Genomic DNA, 21,276 nt, shown 5'->3' with positions numbered 1-21,276 from the left:
TTTGTGTTAAGGTTCCTTGTGTTTCAGATTGTTTCAGAAACATGGTGGTCTTCAGTAGTAAGGTTATAATTGTTAACGAAATAACGAAAACTAGAAATGAAAGCACATTTTCGTTAACTGAAATAAAAATAAAAATGCAGCTTTTTTAGTAAACGATAACTAACTGAAACTGTAATATAGTCCTTACAAAACTAACTCCCTCCGTCGAATCGCCACCTTATCGCGGTGGAGGGGTTTGAGTGTCTCGGTGATCCTGGGAGTTATGTTGTCCAGTGCATAAGCCCCTGGTAGGGTCTCCCAAGGCAAATTGTTACTGGGGGAGAGACCAGACAAAGAGCGATTCAGAAAAGCCTGATGAAAGCACGAAGAGGTGAAGCCGTTACCTCACTCAACACAACACTGCATATATCGCTTTTTTACCTCTATGCCCTTGTTAATCAGTCGTGATTAATTAATTACAAAGCCTTTAATTAGATAGATTCATTTTTTAATTGTGTCCTTCCACTAATATTTATCTTACTTGGTTAATGTCATTTTTGCTCCTGGACCTCATATGTTACATAATGTTAGCTGGAAATCAATATTTTGCGAATGCCTATTTAACTTGTAAAATATATTTATCTTAAGCTAATAACTTTTCTCCGGTAAGTCGCTGCCCTATTTTCCAAGACGACACTCCTCTGACTCTCTGACCTGCTGCCTGGACATTGAGCGGTGTTCTTGCGAGTAACGTGTATTACCCTGTCATGAGTATTTTTGACTCAAAGACGTGTCTTTCTTGGAGTGGAGCTTTAATATACAGGCTTGCCATTCTTGAGTACAAAACGATGTGAAACTACAGGCGTTGCTTCTCCAGGAGTAAAACAAAAAAAGGCACGAAACGTGTGGGAATCGGAAGCTCCGTGTTGTTTCTCTGCATCAATTTGCGCTCTCATGTCACAGGGGAAAACCCCAGCAACACATCCGGTGGAGTGATACGGCAAAATAAGAGCGGTAATTTCACAATAAAACTATATTAAAATGCATTGAAACACGCCTGAAAGGCAGAACAATTTATTTTCCAAAGTTACAGAGAGCCACAACAGAGGGCTGAAAGAGCCGCATGCGGCTCCGGAGCCGCGGGTTGCCGACCCCTGGGCTAGATATAGTTGGGCTAACCTCCACGCACAACAAGGGTTCTGGAACCAGAATCCTGGAGAGGGGTTGGACTCTCTCCTACTCCGGAGTTGCCCAAAATGAGAGGCGCCGGGCGGGTGTGGGGATACTCACAAGCCCCCGGCTTAGCACTGCTTTGTTGGAGTTCTCCCCGGAGAACGAGAGGGTCACCTCTCTGCAACTTTGTGTTGCGGAGGGGAAAACTCTGACTGTTGTCTGTTCTTATGCGCCGAACAGCAGTTCAGAGTATTCGGCCTTCTTGGAGTCTCTGGGTGGTGTCCTGGAAGGGGTACCGCCCGGGGATTCCATAGTTCTCCTGGGAGACTTCACCGCTCATGTGGGCAACGATGGAGAAACTTGGAGGGGGGTGATTGGGAGGAACGGCCTGCCCAATCTGAACCCGAGTGGTGTTTTGTTATTGGACTTCTGTGCTAGTCATAGATTGTCCATAACAAACACCATGTTTGAGCATAAGGCTGCTCATAAGTGTACCTGGTACCAGAGCACCTTAGGCCAAAGGTCGATGATCGACTTTATAGTTGTATCATCAGACCTGCGGCCATATGTTTTGGACACTCGGGTGAAGAGAGGAGCAGAGCTGTCAACTCATCACCACCTGGTGGTGAAAAGTTAAAGCCTAAACCTTCCTAATCTTTTATAAAGTACGAAAACATGTCTGGTTAAGTGAAGCCATCATTATTTCTGCAGAGCAACACAGCTGCTGAGCCAGTCGACCAAACAAGATTAAAGTTTCAAATTTACCCAGCAAGTTTAAATATTAGGGTTGAGACCCCACATTCTTACGTGTTCTTGGGAATTTATCTGAGTGATTTAAATATAATGTCAAAAACAACATCATATGAAATATGAGAAATCACCTGGACTTCTCTTCTAGCTTCTTGAAGATGTTTCTCCCTCATCTAAGAGACTCCCTCAGTTCTAACTCACTGATTGGGAGTTTCAGAGTTTATAGTCCCTCCAGCTTACATGGCTGATGGACCACTAACAACCAGGGCTTATCTGTCTCCAGGTGTGAATGTTGTGAAACCAGGTTTCCACCAACAAAGACAGCAATCGTCTTGATGGGGCTGCCAGTTCACACAACAAAGGACGTGAAGTTGCCGTGTCAGGAGTGACTCAGGATGTTAAGTCACTAAACTTAATGGTTAAACCAGGGTATGTACCATCTCTACAAGCAGGACATAGCTTATGACCAGTAACGGGAAGTAGTCTATGGTGGCTAAAGTAAGCTGTGAATATATACAGTAGCGCTATATGTTAAATCAGAAACACAGACAGACACTGACCTCTAGTGGCTAAAAGAAAATTAGCCAAAGATGATTCAGTCTACCTGGGCTCTATCTGGCATTTCATCAGCTATTGTAGCACACAGTGAACGGAGCACAGGACATACTGTGTGTTTACTGTCACATGTCTCTGTGTATTTAATATCAGACAGTAGTTTTCAAAAAGGAAGTAATTCCTTAAGTTTTTTTTTTAAAGATTTTGTGCTTGTTTTTTAATTATTTTGTTTCCAGAATAAGATGCAGCTTTGTTGTTCACAAAGTAGATTCCTGTGCACATGCAGCTTTTATATCACCCATCACCTTTCATCTACTGTCACACCTGTATGCACACCTGGATAAACAGGTACACTCACTGTGGTCTGCAGTAGTGGTTAAGCCTACTCAGTAATCACGTGTGTTTAACATCCATCCATCCATTCTCTATACACCATTTTATGCTCACTAGGGTCACGGGGAGTGCTGGAGCCTATCTCAGCTGACTCGGGCGAAGGCAGGGGACACCCTGGACAGGTCGCCAGTCTGTCGCAGGGCTACATATACAGACAAACAATCACTCTCACATTCACACCTACGGACAATTTAGAGTTATCAATTAACCTCAGCATATTTTTTTAACAGGTTTTTAGAAATCTGAAATCTCTGAGTGGTTTTTGTTACTTCCTGTGAATCTGAATGTTGGTGTCAAAGCAGAGAGCTGCTAAACCAACCTCTATATATACGTCATTGTGCTAAACAATCACAGTTCTGACTGAAGGAAACCACAGAAACCATCTGCAACTACATCAGTTAAATAATTATAATAAACAAACTGTGTCCTTTGACTCTTTATGATGTCTACAGCCGTCTCTAAACGGTGCTTTACTTTCCAACTATAAAACACACATTCAGAGGGTGGCGTCATCATTATTACACAATATAAAGTCAAATAAACCACACAAATGTTTTGATTAATCATGGTTAACTTAACTTACAGTTGTTGTGTGCATGCCGTTGTTGTTTATCCTTCTCTTTGCACCGTTACAGTAGGAGTTTTTCCTCAATAAAAGCATCATGACAACTACTTCTCTGAAACACTTAATTTGTGACTAAAAGTTACCATGGATAGAACAACAAATACAAGCTACAATGGAAAAGGAGACCATATAATGTCACTTTATACTCTAATTCCTAAATAACTCAGTATAGACTGGAACTGAGGATAATTTTACTGAATATTCTGTGGCTCGTTGGTCTCGCAGTGTGATTCTTACTTTGGGTGTGAGAGGTTCTGGGTTCAAATCCTGGATGAGCCTGTGATTTGGCAACAGAACTGATGCTTTGTTAATCAGGTGTTCTATGATGTGATAATATAATATAATGGCAGGGAAATATATGCAACTAATAAAGCTCAGTGTCAAATATGCACATATACACACGTGGACAAAATTGTTGGTACCCCTCAGTTAAAGAAGGAAAAACCCACAATTCTCACTGAAATCACTTGAAACTCACAAAAGTAACAGTAAATAAAAATTTATTGAAAATTAAATAATCAAAATCAGCCATCACTTTTGAATTGTTGATTAACATAATTATTTAAAAAAACAAACTAATGAAATAGGGCTGGACAAAAATGATGGTACCCATAACTTAATATTTTGTTGCACAACCTTTTGAGGCAATCACTGCAATTAAACGATTTCTGTATTTGTCAGTGAGCGTTCTGCAGCTGTCAACAGGTATTTTGGCCCACTCCTCATGAGCAAACAGCTCCAGTTGTCTCAGGTTTGATGGGTGTCTTCTCCAAATGGCATGTTTCAGCTCCTTCCACATATGTTCAATGGGATTCAGATCTGGGCTCATAGAAGGCCACTTTAGAATAGTCCAACGCTTTTCTCTCAGCCATTCTTGGGTGTTTTTGGCTGTGTGTTTTGGATGGTTGTCCTGTTGGAAGACCCATGACCTGCGACTGAGACCAAGCTTTCTGACACTAGGCAGCACATTTCTCTCCAGAATGCCTTGATAGTCTTCGGATTTCATCGTACCTTGCACACTTTCAAGACACCCTGTGCCAGATGCAGCAAAGCAGCCCCAAAACATTACTGAGCCTCCTCCATGTTTCACCGTAGGGACAGTGTTCTTTTCTTCGTATGCTTGGTTTTTGAGTCTATGAACATAGAGTTGATGTGCCTTACCAAAAAGCTCCAGTTTGGTCTCATCTGTCCAAAGGACATTCTCCCAGAAGCTTTGTGGCTTGTCAACATGCATTTTTTTGCAAATTCCAGTCTCGCTTTTTTATGAGTTTTTTTCAGCAGTGGTGTCCTCCTTGGTCGTCTCCCATGAAGTCCGCTTTGGCTCAAACAACAACGAATGGTGCGATCTGACACTGATGTACCTTGGCCTTGGAGTTCACCTTTAATTTCTTTGGAGGTTGCTCTGGGCTCTTTGGACACAATTCGAACGAGCCGTCTCTTCAATTTGTCATCAATTTTCCTCTTGCGGCCACGTCCAGGGAGGTTGGCTACTGTCCCGTGGGTCTTGAACTTCTGAATAATATGAGCCACTGTTGTCACAGGAACTTCAAGCTGTTTAGAGATGGTCTTATAGCCTTTACCTTTAAGATGTTTGTCTATAATTTTTTTTCGGATGTCCTGGGACAATTCTCTCCTTCGCTTTCTGTTGTCCATGTTCAGTGTGGTACACACCTTTTCACCAAACAGCAGGGTGACTACTTGTCTCCCTTTAAATAGGCAGACTGACTGATTATGAGTTTGGAAACACCTGTGATGTCAATTAAATGACACACCTGAGTTAATCATGTCACTCTGGTCAAATAGTTTTCAATCTTTTATAGAGGTACCATCATTTTTGTCCAGGCCTGTTTCATTAGTTTGTTTTTTTAAATAATTATGTTAATCAACAATTCAAAAGTAATGGCTGTTTTTGATTATTTAATTTTCAATAAATTTTTATTTATTGTTACTTTTGTGAGTTTCAAGTGATTTCAGTGAGAATTGTGGGTTTTTCCTTCTTTAACTGAGGGGTACCAACAATTTTGTCCACGTGTGTAAGCTTCCTGGAACCTCATGTTAACAAGACGACCACTTCCTCCAACATGTCCCAGTAACCAGAAGGGTCCCCCTCCAGTCCCCAGAAGTAGTCCTACTCCAGTCCCCAGCAGAGTCCCCGTCCAGTCCTCAGAAGTAGTCCTACTCCAGTCCACAGAAGAGTTCTCCTCCAGTCCCCAGAATACTCCCCCTCCCCAGAAGAGTCCTCCTCCAGTAACCAGAAGTAGTTCTCCTCCAGTCTCCAGAAGAGTCCCCCTCCAGTCCCCACAAGAGTCCTCCTCCAATCCCCAGAAGTAGTCCTCCAGTAACTACAAGAGTCCTCCTCCAATCCCCAGAAGTAGTCCTCCAGTAACCAGAAGAGTACTCCTCCAGTAACCACAAGAGTCCTTCTCCAGTCCCCAGAAGAGTCCTCCTCCAGTCCTCAGGGTTCCTCAGTCCTCCTGGCTGCTCACCTACAGTGGGTACGGAAAGTATTCAGACCCCTTGAAATTTTTCACTCTCTGTGTCATTGCAGCCATTTGCCAAAATCAAAAAAGTTCATTTTATTTCTCATTAATGTACACTCAGCACCACATTTTGACAGAAAAAAAACAGAAATGTAGAAAAATTGAAATATCACATGATCATAAGTATTCAGACCCTTTGCAGCGACATTCATATTTAATTCACATGCTGTCCATTTCTTCTGATCCTCCTCGAGATGGTTCTGCTTCTTTATTGGAGTCCAGCTGTGTTTAATTAAACTGATTGGACTTGATTAGGAAAGGCACACACCTGTCTATATAAGACCTTCCAGCTCACAGTGCATGTCAGAGCAAATGAGAATCATGAGGTGGAAGGAACTGCCCAAGGAGCTCAGAGACAGAACTGTGGCAAGGCACAATCTGTAGGGATGGCAAAAACGGAACGATCAAGCGATCGAATCATTTGGAACAATTGATTCAGAAAAAGAATCGATCTTATGGAACGTTCGAAACATCTCCCTGCAGCGACATCTGGTGGCCAATCTCAAAATAACACGCTCAAACAGTACAGCAGTGTTGCCACTCCAAATTGCAATTTAAGGTGTAGGAGAGAGAAATAACATAGTGGGAGAGAGAAAAAGTGAGTAAAAAACACCCTAAATATCTTTAGCAATACAAATTAACTGTCTCCCGTTGATTCTTGGTTTGTGTGATTTTAATTTTGCCTTTCAAATAGGCCGTCACTTCTCAAAATAACTTCATGGCTCAAATGCTTTGTCTCAATCCACATTGCATAAATCAATTTTCTCATCTCTTGTTACATGTTAGAATATCACATTTACTCAAAAGATTGATGTGGAGTGGAATTACTAGCTCTAGCTGCAACAGTCCTCCATTATCTCGAGACGAGAAAGTGACCCAAAAGAGACATATTGGCACATTTGCGATTGAGCAGTCATCCGCTTTTGACAACACAGCTGCCAAGATGATTTGGAAAGTTGCCAGATTTTGCAGAGGGTCACCAAATTGACAACACTGCAGTAGAGTGTTTTTGTGTATCTTGTTGTCACTTAACTTATGTTTTGTTTTGTTAAGGTTTGTCGTATTATTTGTATGAAAGGATATATTGTTTCAATCTATCAGTATTTGTAGGGTGTGCTTGTGTACAATATAGACATTAGTCAGGATTTGTAGGGCATGCTTGTGTACATTCAAGCATTTTTATTCAGAAAGACGATCTGTTCAACAGTGCTTGGACTGAGACGGTTTCTTCTCTTGTTTAATATCTCACCTGCTTTTGAGAAGATTCTCTCACACGGGACTGATGTGGCAGGAATGGAGAGATATGTCTTGGCCAGCTCAAAAAGATGAGGGAATACAGCTGCATGTCGGTTCCAGAAATCCAAAGGGTCATCTCTTCTGGGCAGGTATGGGGCTGAGAGATAGCGCTGAACCTGGAGAGTAAGATGCTGTATCAGTTATATAACAATAAATATGAATGAAAAACAATTACAACCTCATTCAATTACTGTTAGCATAGTGTGTGTCTGTGGGGGTGGCCTACCTCAACAGTAGCATCAGCAGTGGCACTCTGTCTTTGATAAGTCTCCCCCACCATGCTGTCAAATCCATCCCACAGGCTCTCCTCCTTGTGCTCACTGGGTTGTGGTCCTGTTGCTGATGTGGACGGCACACAAGCACTTGCTTGTTCATGAGAAACTGCTCAAATGACAGCACAGCACTCCGCTGTCAAAGCCTTCACGCCCTGGTCTGCATTCTTTGGACATCCGAATGCAAGAACTTTGAACCAAGGATCTAAGACAGTTGAGACAGCTAGGATCCTCACAACCTCCACTCCACATCGCTCTCTCAAGTTCTTATGAAGGTTATTGCTCAACTGAAGGGCAGTTGGGTAACTTAATCTCCCATGTTGTTCAACAATTTTGCAATGTATTTGTCTCACTAAAGGAATGATTTTTGAGGCTGACACTCTCTTTTCAGAGGAGAGCTCCACAGTTGCTTCATTAAATACAGCAAGAAGCTGAAGGCACTCACTTAATGTGTCATTGTCAGCACTGTTTAAGGGAGTCAAGCTTGTGTTCAAGCAGGCCAAGACTGCTGCCACTGCTTCACGCTGCTCCAGCAGACGCTCAAACATTGCATAAGTGCTGTTCCATCTTGTCTCTATTTCCTGTATTAGTTTCATCATTGGTTTTCCCATTCGCAGCTGGATGTCCGAAAGCTTCTGCTTAGCACTGGCACTAGATCGGAAGAGGCCTACTATCTGCCTAGATTGAAGACGCAGAGCATGCAGTGCAGGAGTTTGCTCTATGGCTTGTTTCACCACCAAATTCAGTGTATGAGCAAAACAAGGCACATGACGTACCTGCAAACGTTGTGCACAAGCTATCATATTGGCAGCATTATCAGTGACTAAGCATGTAATGTTCTTCTCGATTCCCCATGAACGTAAAAGAGTGCTCTTTGCCTCCTTCAGATGTTCATCTGTGTGAGTCTCAGGAAAATTAGTGACCCCAAGTACAGTGGTGGAAAGCTTTCCATTCTCATCATTAAAGAGGCATGTAACTGCTTGGTAAGCATCCATGTTTATTGATGTCCACATATCTGAGGTCAAGCTGACAGTTTTGACCTTTTTCAACTGAGCCATCGCTTTCTCTTTGGTCTCAGTATATCTGGACCTCAGCATTGTTTTCAGTGTGTTCCTGGATGGAAGGATGTAGTTGGGGTCAAGTTTTTTAACAAAGTTCCTGAAACCCTCATCTTCCACAATTGAAAAAGGTTGTGAGTCCTTCACAATAAGGTCAACTAGGGCCTCATCTAATTCTTTTTGCCTTCCTGTCAAAGAACAAGAAAAAGACTGAGTTAGAAGGAATGCTGCCATGCAACTTCATGTGTTATATTGTACATCTATGTGTACATCTAACTGTAGAACAATATGATCTCTTTTAGTGATTGTATTTCTTGTAATGACAAATGTGAATAAGTAATCTTTATGATTTTTTTCAAGTTTCATTTTTGACCATTTGTAAATTTTTGCTATTGTATTGCTGTACATTTTGTATTTCAACTTCGTTGCACTATGTGTTATTTGCGCTATTCTTTCAGGTGTTTATGGAGATCTCTTTGTGTGGTCCTCTGTTTCTGGCATGTTATCTGCACAGTGGAGCTGTCATGACAGTATAATTCCCCACTGTAGCATCAATACAGCTTCTCACTCCACTATCTACCAATAAATGTATAGGTGTATAAAAATGACATGAATGCATTACCACAAACACCATGCTGGCCTCGGTTTGATTCAGCACTTGGTTGTGTAGCGCTAGATGTGCAGACGTCCGGATGTTTTGTTCGCAGGTGTCTCCACATAGTTGTGGTATTACTACAAAATGCAAGCTGCTGCATGCAATGTAAACATTTCACTTTTTTTGCTTCAGGAAGGTCAAAGTGTTCCCAGACAGCTGACCTGGGACGCTTTCCACCACCATCCATTTTAAGTTCTCAATCCAAAATCAATGCTCAGTACAAGACACTCAGAGAGGCAAGACTTCGCAAAAAAATTGCAGATTGCAACTGCTTTTAAATGTTTTACAATTCAATTCAATTCAATTCAATTCAAAGAGGCTTTATTGGCATGACAAACACACATTCACATTGCCAAAGCATTACATAAAATAAGCACACAATATAAACAGTTTAACACACTTCACTGGAGTGAAAAACAGTGCAAGACAGTAGTTTTACAGCCAATCACGCGAGGGCACAAGAAATGATTATTTTATATATAAAGTATATATGTAACTTGGATATATTTTGCATATAATAGGCATTTTCATATTGTGTAATGATAGTATTTTATTTACTATTCAATTTTAGGAAAAGGATCACAGGATCATCGCGTGTTCACTTCCGTTTCACTGAAACAAAAACAACCGTGATGTTTCAAACCAGTTGGCGTTCCATGGAACGCAACATGGAACAGTCACGTGACATCGTCCTTCTGATACAGACCTCGGAACAGCGTTTCGAATCACAAGTTCCACCGGGGTTTCGGTGCGTACCAAAACACTGTTCCGATTTCGCCATCATTACAGATCTGGCCAAGGTTACAAAAGAATTTCTGCAGCACTCAAGGTTCCTCAGTACACAGTGGCCTCCATAATCCTCAAATGGAAGAAGTTTGGGACGACCACAACTCTTCCTCGACCTGGCCGTCCAGCCAAACTGAGCAATCGTGGGAGAAGAGCCTTGGTGAGAGGTAAAGAAGAACCCAAAGATCACTGTGGCTGAGCTCCAGAGATGCAGTCGGGAGATAGGAGAAAGTTCCACAAAGTCAACTATCACTGCAGCCCTCCACCAGTCGGCGCTTTATGGCAGAGTGGCCCGACGGAAGCCTCTCCTCAGTGCAAGACACATGAAAGCCCGCATAGAGTTTGCCAAAAAACACATGAAGGACTCCCAGACTATGAGAAATAATATTCTCTGGTCTGATGAGACCAAGATTGAACTTTTTGGTGTTAATTCTAAGCGGTATGTGTAAAGAAAACCAGGCACTGCTCATCAGCTGCCCAATACAATCCCTATAGTGAAACATGGTGATGGGAGCATCATGTTGTGGGGGTGTTTTTCAGCTGCAGGGACAGGACGACTGGTTGCAATTGAAGGAAGGATGAATGCGGCCAAGTACAGAGATATCCTGGAGGAAAACCTCTTCCAGAGTGCTCAGGACCTCAGACTGGGCCGAAGGTTCACCTTTCAACAGGACAATGACCCTCAGCACACAGCAAAATAACAAAGGAGTGGCTTCAGAACAACTCTGTGACCGTTCTTGACTGGCTCAGCCAGAGACCTGACCTAAACCCAATTGAGCATCTCTGGAGAGACCTCAAAATGGCTGTCCACCAACGTTCACCATCCAACCTGACAGAACTGGAGAGGATCTGCAAGGAAGAATGGCAGAGGATCCCCAAATCCAGGTGTGGAAAACTTGTTGCATCATTCCCAAGAAGACTCATGGCTGTACTAGCTGAAAAGGGTACTTCTACTCAATACTGAGCACAGGGTCTGAATACTTATGACCATGTGATATTTCAGTTTTTCTTTTTTTAATACATTTGCAAAAATTTCTACATTTCTGTTTTTTTCTGTCAAGATGGGGTGCTGAGTGTACATTAATGAGAAATAAAATGAACTTTTTTGATTTTGGCAAATGGCTGCAATGACACAGTGAAAAAATTTCAAGGGGTCTGAATACTTTCCCTACCCACTGTATCATCACCTGGTGACCAGTCACAAACATTTACCTTCAGCTGACTGAAGACTCCCCCAGCTCTGGGTTTTGTCCTCCTCCTGAGACCCTGCCTGATCCTGTATCTGTGACTAAACCTTCAGATGATGTAGAGCTCTTTCTTTAAGCTCAGTGTCCCATCTCCTGCCAAGTAAATAAAGAAGTCTCGTGAAAATCAAGTTCATGACAGCTTTAAACAGGGTTGAGTTTTCCTGACAAGCAAAAAAGCAAACATGTAAAACATAGAAATATATGTAAATACATGTATTCATTATGTTCTTTAATACTGGGTTTCAATTTCAATTAGTTATTTCAGCCACAACAATAAAACTTAACATTTTGTAGGACAACTTTGACCTTTTAGGGGAGGAAACCCAAACTCTGAAGATCTTTAGATCTTGATCTGCAGCAGTGGGTGGTATTTCTCACAAGTCCATCCACAGGAACACAGGAACCAAGGTTTCCCTGCAGAACGTTGCATTGTAAACGACATGATTAATGCACTTCAAAATTCAATGTTTTCAGGTTGTGTCTAGTGGTTGAACTCATTCCTCTCATCCCAACACTGAAAACTCCCCTTAGATGGTCCTCTATGCATTACTTCTTAGAGTAACATTAATTAATTCTGGAGTTCAGATTTTATAATAAGGAATCCTTCAATATTGCTTAAAATGTGCACTTTATCTGTTCTGTGAAAAGTGTTTTGCTTTTCTGTTGCAAGACACAGTAAATAAATACCAATGAATTCAGCAAATTCAGTGAATGTTTGTTTTTAAGATGATGGATGAATTCTTCTATTTCAATCAAGACAGTCAAAGATGTCTGACAGTTTTCTGCATACACTAATGTTAGGACACATCTTCTCATTCATCTGACTAGTAGTGGACTCCATAAACAGATAATTTAATTATTCATCTATTCAATGTTTAAACTGGGCTGCACAGTGGAGTAGTGGTTAGCACTTTTGCCTTGCAGCAAGAAGATCCCTGGTTCGCTTTCTGGGACGGGAAGATTTTTCATTATCGTCAAAAGGACTTGATTTCATTCTTCGACATGGAAGGTGACCTGGTATACTGCAGCAGGGAAGCTGATTGATAAAACTGTTTGATAAACATACAACATTTGTATTATCTTACTGCCATGGTAAAACAGTAACTTAAGCATATTAAGTAACTTTAAGCATGTTAAAAAGCCGTAAGTAACAATTTTGTTGAGAAATTTCACTGTTTGCACATTAAAAAGGTTAAAAAAAAAACACGTGCCAGATATCTCAACAATGATAGCCAATCATAAAAAACGGTTTTCATATTTGAATTCAGCACATCAAAATACATAAGAATTGATACAATTTATTTCAGAAGCTGGCAACTTTTAAAAAATTGTAGACCATTGTTATTAACAATATATTTATATACACACACACACACATACATACACATATATATACATTATATATACCAATGTACAAATGTAAACAGACAAAAGTACAAAAATAGTGCAATGAAAAAGCAGTAAATATTACACACAATTTTAAAATTACACTTTCTTCATATTGTGTGCCAGGAAAACCAGCATATTCACATTTTCAGGTAACAGTGAACTTCTTGTTTTATTCACAATGTACCCATAGGCTAGCCTAGCCGCGCTAGACCCATGTTCTGAAGACGCAAGGGTCTAGGACCGCTCGACGGGGAGGGAGGCGGGCTAAAAGGTTGTCTTTCAAATCACTCTGCAGCAATTGGGTAGGTATACAACCAATCAGTGCAACGAATAGGCTGACGTAGTTCCTCGAGTGCCGGCGGATTGTGGCTAAGTACCATTAGCATCCCAACCAGCAGAGCCAACTGGTATATTAAGGATTTGCCATATCCCGTCGGCAGAAGTCCAAATACGTCTTTCTTCTAAATGAAACACTTCAGTGCCGCTCTTTGTTTATCTTTCAAGTTGAATTTCAGCTTCAAATCTTTAAGGGCTGTGGCCAAAGCCGAGTCGAAAGATAACTGTTTATTGTGCGCCGGTTGTTTCTGTCAGACTCGTCGCGCCTCTGTCGTCACTTAGTTACGCCCGCCTTCTGACTCTACACTTCATGGTGATTGGTCCGGCCAGTTTTAGGAGCATCCAGCCTCGAGCCTTATGGAGCGTAACTAGACCCACCCTGGCAGAGAATTAAATTTGTTGCCGTGGGTTGTCTAGCGCGGCTAGGCTACCCATAGGCTGTATTGGGACCATGGAAAAAGTGCCTAGAAAGTGAATTTCATTCCACTCACGTGGATCTACATGAACTCTGCTTTATAAGATATATCTATTGCTAATTAGTAACCAAAAAAAGTTTCTACTCACCGTTTCCAGTCATTTTTTTAATAATTAGCGTTTTTGTGTCGGTCTTTTTTTACTGTGGCGTAGTGATATTTACACGGGCGGACGAGGATTTGCAGTGCGTGCAGCGGTTTTTGGTCACGTGGAAAATAGGAGCCGAGTCTGGTTGCCGTGGTTTCAGATAAACACCCATCATGGCGTCCACTGTATCTAGCACAGATACCAGCGAAGATGATGAAAAGAAAAGAAAGACAAGGAAACCGCCTTCAAAAGTTACTATAAAAGGTTCGAAACAATGCAATATGCATCTCACAGATGTCCAGGGCGAAGACGTGCAGGACTTTACACGGAAACGGTGGGAAACTTACACAACCTGCGTTAGACAGTGGCTTTCTCTGCAGGGTGCGTGTAAGGACCTTGCTGAAAATTATAAACATTGCGTCAATGTTGATTTTGACAATGTTCCCGAGGACGCTGGTTTCCATAAGACATGCTACATGCGATTTATTTGTAAAAGGCGTTTGAAGATACCTCCACAGTCAGGTACATCTACCGAGTCCACTGAGGTAAGCCAAACTGAAAGTGACAGTGAACACATGGCTAGCACAACATCAGGATGACTAAAAATCCTGCCCCTGATAGTGTTTTGCAGGTAGTCCACTGTAGTTGCAAATCAACCAAATGTGAAACTGAAAGATGTTCTTGTATGTCTGCAAGACTGTCTTGTACAGATTTATGTCGGTGCCAAACATGCGAGAATGTTTCAAAAGAAACAGAGGACAGAGCTGTATGGGATGATGACTTTGATGAAAGTGATATTGATGAGTAATATACGCACCATGTCACCATGTACAGTTTATTTTATTTTATTTTATTTTTATTTTCTATATTTGGATGTGTATTAATTTTTATTTTCATATTCAGAGACATAGTCGTATTTGAATAAATGTTTTACACCATACTTGTAAATGACTCTGACCTATTGTGCATTTATTTTTTTGTCTTATTCCATTTTTGACATTATTCCGATTTAGGAGGGCGTAGTAGCAATTCGGTTGATTTTCAGCCATTTATGGCCATGGTGTGCATTTTTTATTTTCTATCTTTCATTACACAGTAGGTTGTGATATTTTTAATATATGACACATAAGCTTTTAGCTAAATGTACTATATATTTCATTGTGCTGGGTGAAAATCACTTAAGTTGAAGCGTTTCCTTCAAGAAATTAGCTACATTTCTCACTCTGAATTCACCTATGTGTACACTAAGGCACCAATACTTGTTTCAAATGTTTGGCAGATGTGTTTATGACATTTGATAAAGATTTTGTGTTGCCAGAATTAACATAGCACTTAAAACAAGCAAAAACAGCAGCACCAGTTTTTCGTTTTTTGGGTATTCTCATAAAGATACATTTCTAGCTGGTGACAAAGTTCGGACAAATATTCTCAGTAGAACTTTTAACCCAGAGTCTAGAAGGGTATCGTCTATGAAAAAATGCATTGAACATGTAGATCCAGCGTAGTGGAGTGAAATTCACTTCCTAGGCACTTTTTCCATGGTCCCAATACAGCCTAAACGCAGGTTGTGTAAGTTTCCCACCGTTTCCGTGTAAAGTCCTGCACGTCTTCGCCCTGGACATCTGTGAGATGCATATAGCATCGTTTCGATCCTTCTTTAGTAACTTTTGAAGGCGGTTTCCTTGTCTTTCTTTTTTTTTTTTCCATCATCTTCGCTGGTATCTGTGCTAGATACAGTGGACGCCATGTTGTGTGTTTATCTGAAACCACGGCAACAGGACTCGGCTCCTATTGGTTCACGTGACCAAAAACTGCTGCACGCACTGTAAATCCTAGTCCGCCCGTGTAAATATCACTCCGCCACAGTAAAAAAAGACAGACACAAAAACGCTAATTATTAAAAAATGACTGGAAACGATGAGTAGAAACTTTTTTTGGTTACTAATTAACAATAGATATATCTTATAAAGCAGAGTTCATGTAGATCCACTTGAGTGGAACGAACCAACACAATCTCGTTCAGCCAGTACAGCCTACCAGCCTTGGAAAATATGAGCTCCACAGGGGTCGAAGTGGCCGGAACGCAGAGGCAGTACTTGGCGGCCAACGCCAGCTTTGGCTAGTGGTCTGAGTTCTGCTTCAACCATCCAAGCGGCCCAGACTTAATTCGGGTAGTCGGCCAAATACTGTTCCATCTCTCTTTTGCCACTTTCGTCTTGCTCCTCAGGATTGTCATCATCGGAGTCTGACTGCAGTAGCATGGACATCTCCTGATGCTTTTTTTTTCGTGGCGGTGGGACAGCAGCAGCATCCTTGCCATGCGTTTCTGCCGGCTCCTTTCCGCCTGCCGCTGGTGCAGATGTTCAGCCAAGCGGACAACCTTTAAATCAAACAACATTTTATTATTCAGATCTCAAATCACGAGTCATGCAAGATAAAGCAGTATGACATAGGAATAAATGCATAACTAAATATATAATTTCACTCAATTTAGGTCTAATAATAATAATAATATTATTCACACCTCGATGTAGACGAGATCCTTTTTCTCGTTGTCGAGGAATCTCACCTGTATGAAGTGCAGGTCCAGTGCAGAGGATAGGAGCTAAAGGCTGCTGGGATCCAAATCCGTCAGCTGCCATCTGCTGTCGATCTCCGCTATCAGCGTCTCCTTCATCTCTGCGATGGCGGGTCTGTCATCCTCCTCAGGTGACAGGTGGCGTTTCTTCAGGTTGAACAGCATCGGCAGAGTAGCGGACAAAGACAGATTCTCTTCCTGAGACAGCAGTTCTGTCAATGTTATTAGAGGTCCCAGCACTTCTGTTACCTCTTGTGCCAGCTTCCACTGGTCTGCTGTCGGGTCCAGAGTGTCATCACTTTTTTTTGTTATGTTTTGATCTGACAAAACAGCGGTCACTGGCCATCTCTGCTAAGCAGTCGGCTGAGGCAGGAGATGGCCCAGAATGCTGCCTTCAACCAGGCTTTCCCTCCATTGTAAGCGATGCCCACCTCAGTATGTACGTTGTACATTGTAAATAGTTTTTGATTTTGCTGCTGGCTAATAAAGTATTTTCTGCATCATAACTTTACATTTTGTCTGTTAAGACACTGGTGGGAAGAGAGTCAATAGTATTGTGGCAAAGTGGGCTAAGAGAGAATAGATAGACAACGCCACCTGGGGACTTGCACCCCAAGATATACTTGGACAACTCACAACAGGGGTAGGCACGCAGATCGAAATGAAATCCACAGACTGGAGGACGTGATTTCACAGCAAAGTCAAAACATTTTATTAAACAAAACGAATTAAAACAAGCAGACTAAATCATAAGATGTGGTGTGGGAGCTTCCAAAAGAAATAACTTACTACAGGGCTGAGGCTTACCACGACGGCGGTAACAAAAAAAAGGAGGAGAAATCCACACTACACAGCACCCGTGACACAGCAACAAATAAGTGATCAGGGGACCGCTGCCGCTCCGGGGCCCTCAGCACCTGTCAACAGGAAAAAAAGCACACACAATTAAAACATGCAACAAGCAGCCCTCACACCACAAATAATAAACACAACAACCCCCAAAAAGGAAAAAACAACACAAACAATTAATCAAAACCAGAATTAACACAAATTATTCACAACATAAGAAAACTAATCTCAAACCAAAGCCCACAATAAAGCACATAATCCAAAAATAAGAAGCAGAATAACAAAAAACAAATCCAAATATAAACTACACAAAACAGGGACTCAAATGAAAAGCTAACAGAAAAAAAGGGACCGCAAACAAAGCAAATAACGTCTGCAACTTTAAGAAACAGAGCCAGAATCTCCACAGCGGCGGTGTCTGGCACACACGCTGCCCCCAGCCAATCCCCAGCCTGCCCTAACAGCAGCAGCACTGGCGAGGAGACAACGCCACTCAAAAAAGAGACAGCCAAGACAGCAGTGCCAGGGTGAGGGGGGAGCGGCCGGACAAGAAGTCACTGACCTGCAAATAGAGGGGAATAAAAGGAAGGAAAAGGTTGAGTAATTCAATATATTTGCCAAGTGAGGCTGACTGGTTGGACAGCAACAGAGGAGGCCTGCAGCCCATGCTCAGCTGGTGATGGCCACGGGAATGTGCCGCACCCACGAGCTCCACAGTCCAGTCCTCAGGTATGCCACGCTGCACTGATTAAAAACGCCAACACTGCACAGCACAATTTCCACACTCGCTCACACGGAGGCTTGCCGGCTCCGTAAAGGAGGAAGAGGAAGAGAGGAAGACAGAGGGGCCAACCACATGCCTTTATACTCTGCCACTAATTGATGGTCACACTACCCCTAGTGGCAGGGAGTGCAATCCTGCATCTTGCCACAGTATGAATGAAACAATTCTTCATTCCTGAATAATGTATTTGTGTTTAATGAGATTTAACATGTTTTAACACAAGCTACTTTATGGTTCATATTTCCGTTGATCAAATTACACCAAAGCAATACTGATTGATCAAACTGGAATATTCTTAAAACAGCTGTTTTAATATTTTGGGATTTAATTTCTGATATAATCTTGCTAACCTTCACAAATTAAGAATTGCATAGACACATCTGCAAAAGGTACAAAAATTTATCAGAATTACATTCAACAGAACAATAGCGGTCCAGAGACAGAAAAATTGCAGTATAACAAGCAGAATAACTTTAAACTTTTGTATGACAAATCATGCATCAGTGCATCCCGTACATCTCTGCCCTCCTCTACACCTTGTGCCTCTGCATCATGTGCTGCTGCTTCAGGTACATCCTAATAAGGGGATTATTTATGAGCAATGAACACACCGAGACCCAAAGAGGAAGAATCCGCTCAGATGGGGTGCCTGTCTTATGGCACATAAGACAGCCATCTGAAACACATACACAGCATACATATTTTAATACCTAATAGCAGTAAATTGTAGCCATTACAGAATTGGACACGGGACTGATATAAGATAACTGTAGTGAACTTGTATTACCCTCATATGCTGTCTAGTTCGTATCCTCTTGTTTTAAGCTTGATACTACTGTATCGCCTCCTGTGTGTCTTGACTCGCCGCACTCAGCTTTCTTCAACTCTTCTTTTACTTTGAATCTGACAGAAAGCCAGAGACCGAGCAGCAGGTGTAACATCGCCTACATCCATCCGTCCATTCTCTATACTAGGGATGTGCGCGACTAGTCGTTTAATCGTTTAACCGCCTACTCATTTATTAAACGTTTAGTATTTTACTAGTCGGTTAAACGCTAGTGTGCCCCCCCACCCCGACTGGGCGCTGCCATGCAGCTCTATGCTCGGGCGTGCGCCGCACGCTCGTCCCGTCTGGGCTACCTGGTTGATCCTGCCAGTAGCATATGCTTGTCTCTTTTTTCAACCCCCGCTATCCCCCTCATCATTAGCTGTGTTTTGAACACTCCAGCTACACCCACCACCCCGAAGCAAAGCATCGGCTCCAGTATGTGCTGCTCGTGGACTGTCATGGCACACCGACCCGCTGCCGTTACGCACAGACGCAGCGGTACTTTCTGTCTTAGTGGACGACTGAACATCTTCATCAGAGGGTGAATATTCCACTTCAGAATATGAGTAAGCCATTACTTGACAAAGTACTTTGTCAGCGTTGACCAGACCTCTCGGTATGGTGAGTTTTCTCACTCTAAAATGTGCCGTCTTGCGCTCTGATACACTCCGACGGCAAGTCTCGTCTCCTCGGTTTTCAAACTCTAAATTCCAAAACTTTAAATGAAAACACGCCCACAACTGATGCTCCGATTAAAGTTCCAGATGTCCGCCATCTCCTGGTGTACAGTACATGAGGCACACGAGGCAGTATATTTGAAGCTATGGCTTGTTATGTTCAGCAATGTTGCTTGTCGCAATATTGCGACTTTGGCGCTTAAAGGGTTAAATTGAAAGTTTTCCGAACCGACTAGTCGCCAATAAAATTAGCGACTAGTCGGTTCGGAAATTAGTCCAAATTCCCATCCCTACTCTATACACCGCTTTTTCCTCGCGGGGAGTCTATCCCAGCTGACTCAGGTGAAGGCAGGGGACACCCTGGACAGGTCACCAGTCTGTCGCAGGGCCACATATATAGACGAACAATCACTCTCGCATTCAAACCTATGGACAATTTAGAGTAACCAATTAACCTCAGCATATTTTTGGACTGTGGGAGGAAGCCGGAGTGCCCGGAGAAAACCCATACATGCACAGGGAGAACATGCAACCTCCATGCAGAAAGACCCACCCCGGGATTTGAACCGGGGATCTTCTTGCTGCAAGGCGAAAGCGCTAATCACCTATCCACTATGCAGCCCCATCGTGTACATGTCCTCATAGACATATATACGTAGACGCCTCATTGACTGCGGCTGCCCACTCGAGCGATGTGCCTGCAGCGCCGCCATCTTGGACCGGGGCCAGCCGAGGCAGCGGTGCATAGACATCTATGGAGGAGAGAGGTACTGCTGAATCTAAAAGTGGAATTATTCGCCAAATTTTGAACCGATTGCCAAACTGTTTGATTTTTAGAAACGTCACACGTGTAGCTACTATACAAGGTGCTCGGATATTTTTTTACAATGCAGGTTTTGCCATACTGCTATTATTACTACTGTTAATAATAATAATTATTATTATTACTACTCTTAATATTATATCAATTATTACTATTATTACTGCTATTATTACTATTATTTTTATCATTATTATTACTGTTATTATTACTATTATATCACGTGTATAAATCACGTTCTTTCGGAAACCTTAAACATGTGAGAAAAGTAGCTAGAGATAAAGAATTGTCTACAACAAAAATAGTTCCATCATAAATCAGGGCTATTAGATCAATCAGACGCTGTATTCTAACCCACCAATTACTGCAGTAAGTTGCTAGGAACGCTAGATTCATAACATCGAATTTTAAACAAAAAATTGTCTCAGATTAGTTATTTCACCGGTAAGCAGCTGTGTAATACACAGGATGATGCAGAGAGCTGGTTAGATCATGGGTAGTAGAAGCCAGACACGGAGCTGAGGGGTTCTATCCGTCTTCTCGGCGTTTATTTCACTCTAGCTATGACAACCTGCTAACAATATATTATTTCTTACATACATCTTACATGTGAAAAGTAATCCCACATGCTCTTGTTCCCTTACAGCGCTCATTAGAGCATCCATACCAATGACGTATATATAGAGCTAGACCGCTCACTGCTCGGCGAACAACAGCAGCGCCATGGTAAATCGGCGCTGACTTCCGGTAGTGGTAAGAAGCTGTGGCGCGCTATTTGATCCTGTGTAAATACACCAACTTCAAGGCCTGCTTGTCATCAGTGATGGGACAATATGTGTTATGTTATGGCTTTTACTGTTAGCAGACAATAAAATCTCTGTCCTAGGCACGTTTTCACGGCAATCACAGCGTTGTTTAGCCCTCACAGACAGAGACAGAGACCACCACACAATAATGAGTGCTGAATGCTGATGCAGTGATTGTGTCAATAACAACTGTTTCATACTTTCTGCAGCATTAGTGTTTTACTTACCTGGGCTCTAAAAAATATTGGAACCAATGCCACTGCTGCCTGGCTGGTTTGGGTTGTCCTCACTGCGATCTAAAACATTTGATAAAAAAAT

At 42.1% G+C, this 21,276-nt stretch overlaps 2 long non-coding RNA genes across 3 annotated transcripts in view; both read right to left on the bottom strand.

Moving 5' to 3' along the window:
* Positions 1-9,600: 9,600 nt before the first annotated feature.
* On the bottom strand, positions 9,601-13,687 carry LOC127531424 (uncharacterized). The gene is made up of 2 exons (XR_007938552.1): positions 11,636-13,687; positions 9,601-11,422 (listed from the first exon to the last, which is right to left on the bottom strand). It is a non-coding gene; the product is annotated as an uncharacterized LOC127531424 (long non-coding RNA).
* A 3,643-nt stretch (positions 13,688-17,330) lies between these two features.
* The window catches only part of LOC127531421 (uncharacterized), an 80,677-nt gene continuing 76,731 nt past the window's right edge, over positions 17,331-21,276 (bottom strand). For both annotated transcript variants that reach the window (XR_007938546.1, XR_007938544.1), the window contains exon 4: positions 17,331-21,254. This is a non-coding gene — a long non-coding RNA (uncharacterized LOC127531421). The remainder of the gene's footprint in view (positions 21,255-21,276) is intronic.

This window comes from Acanthochromis polyacanthus, chromosome 20 (genome assembly GCF_021347895.1).
Source record: "Acanthochromis polyacanthus isolate Apoly-LR-REF ecotype Palm Island chromosome 20, KAUST_Apoly_ChrSc, whole genome shotgun sequence".
Classification (NCBI taxonomy): Eukaryota; Metazoa; Chordata; class Actinopteri; family Pomacentridae; genus Acanthochromis; species Acanthochromis polyacanthus.
Note: the sequence above shows the minus strand (reverse complement) of the source record. Positions and strands in the feature narration are given on the sequence as shown.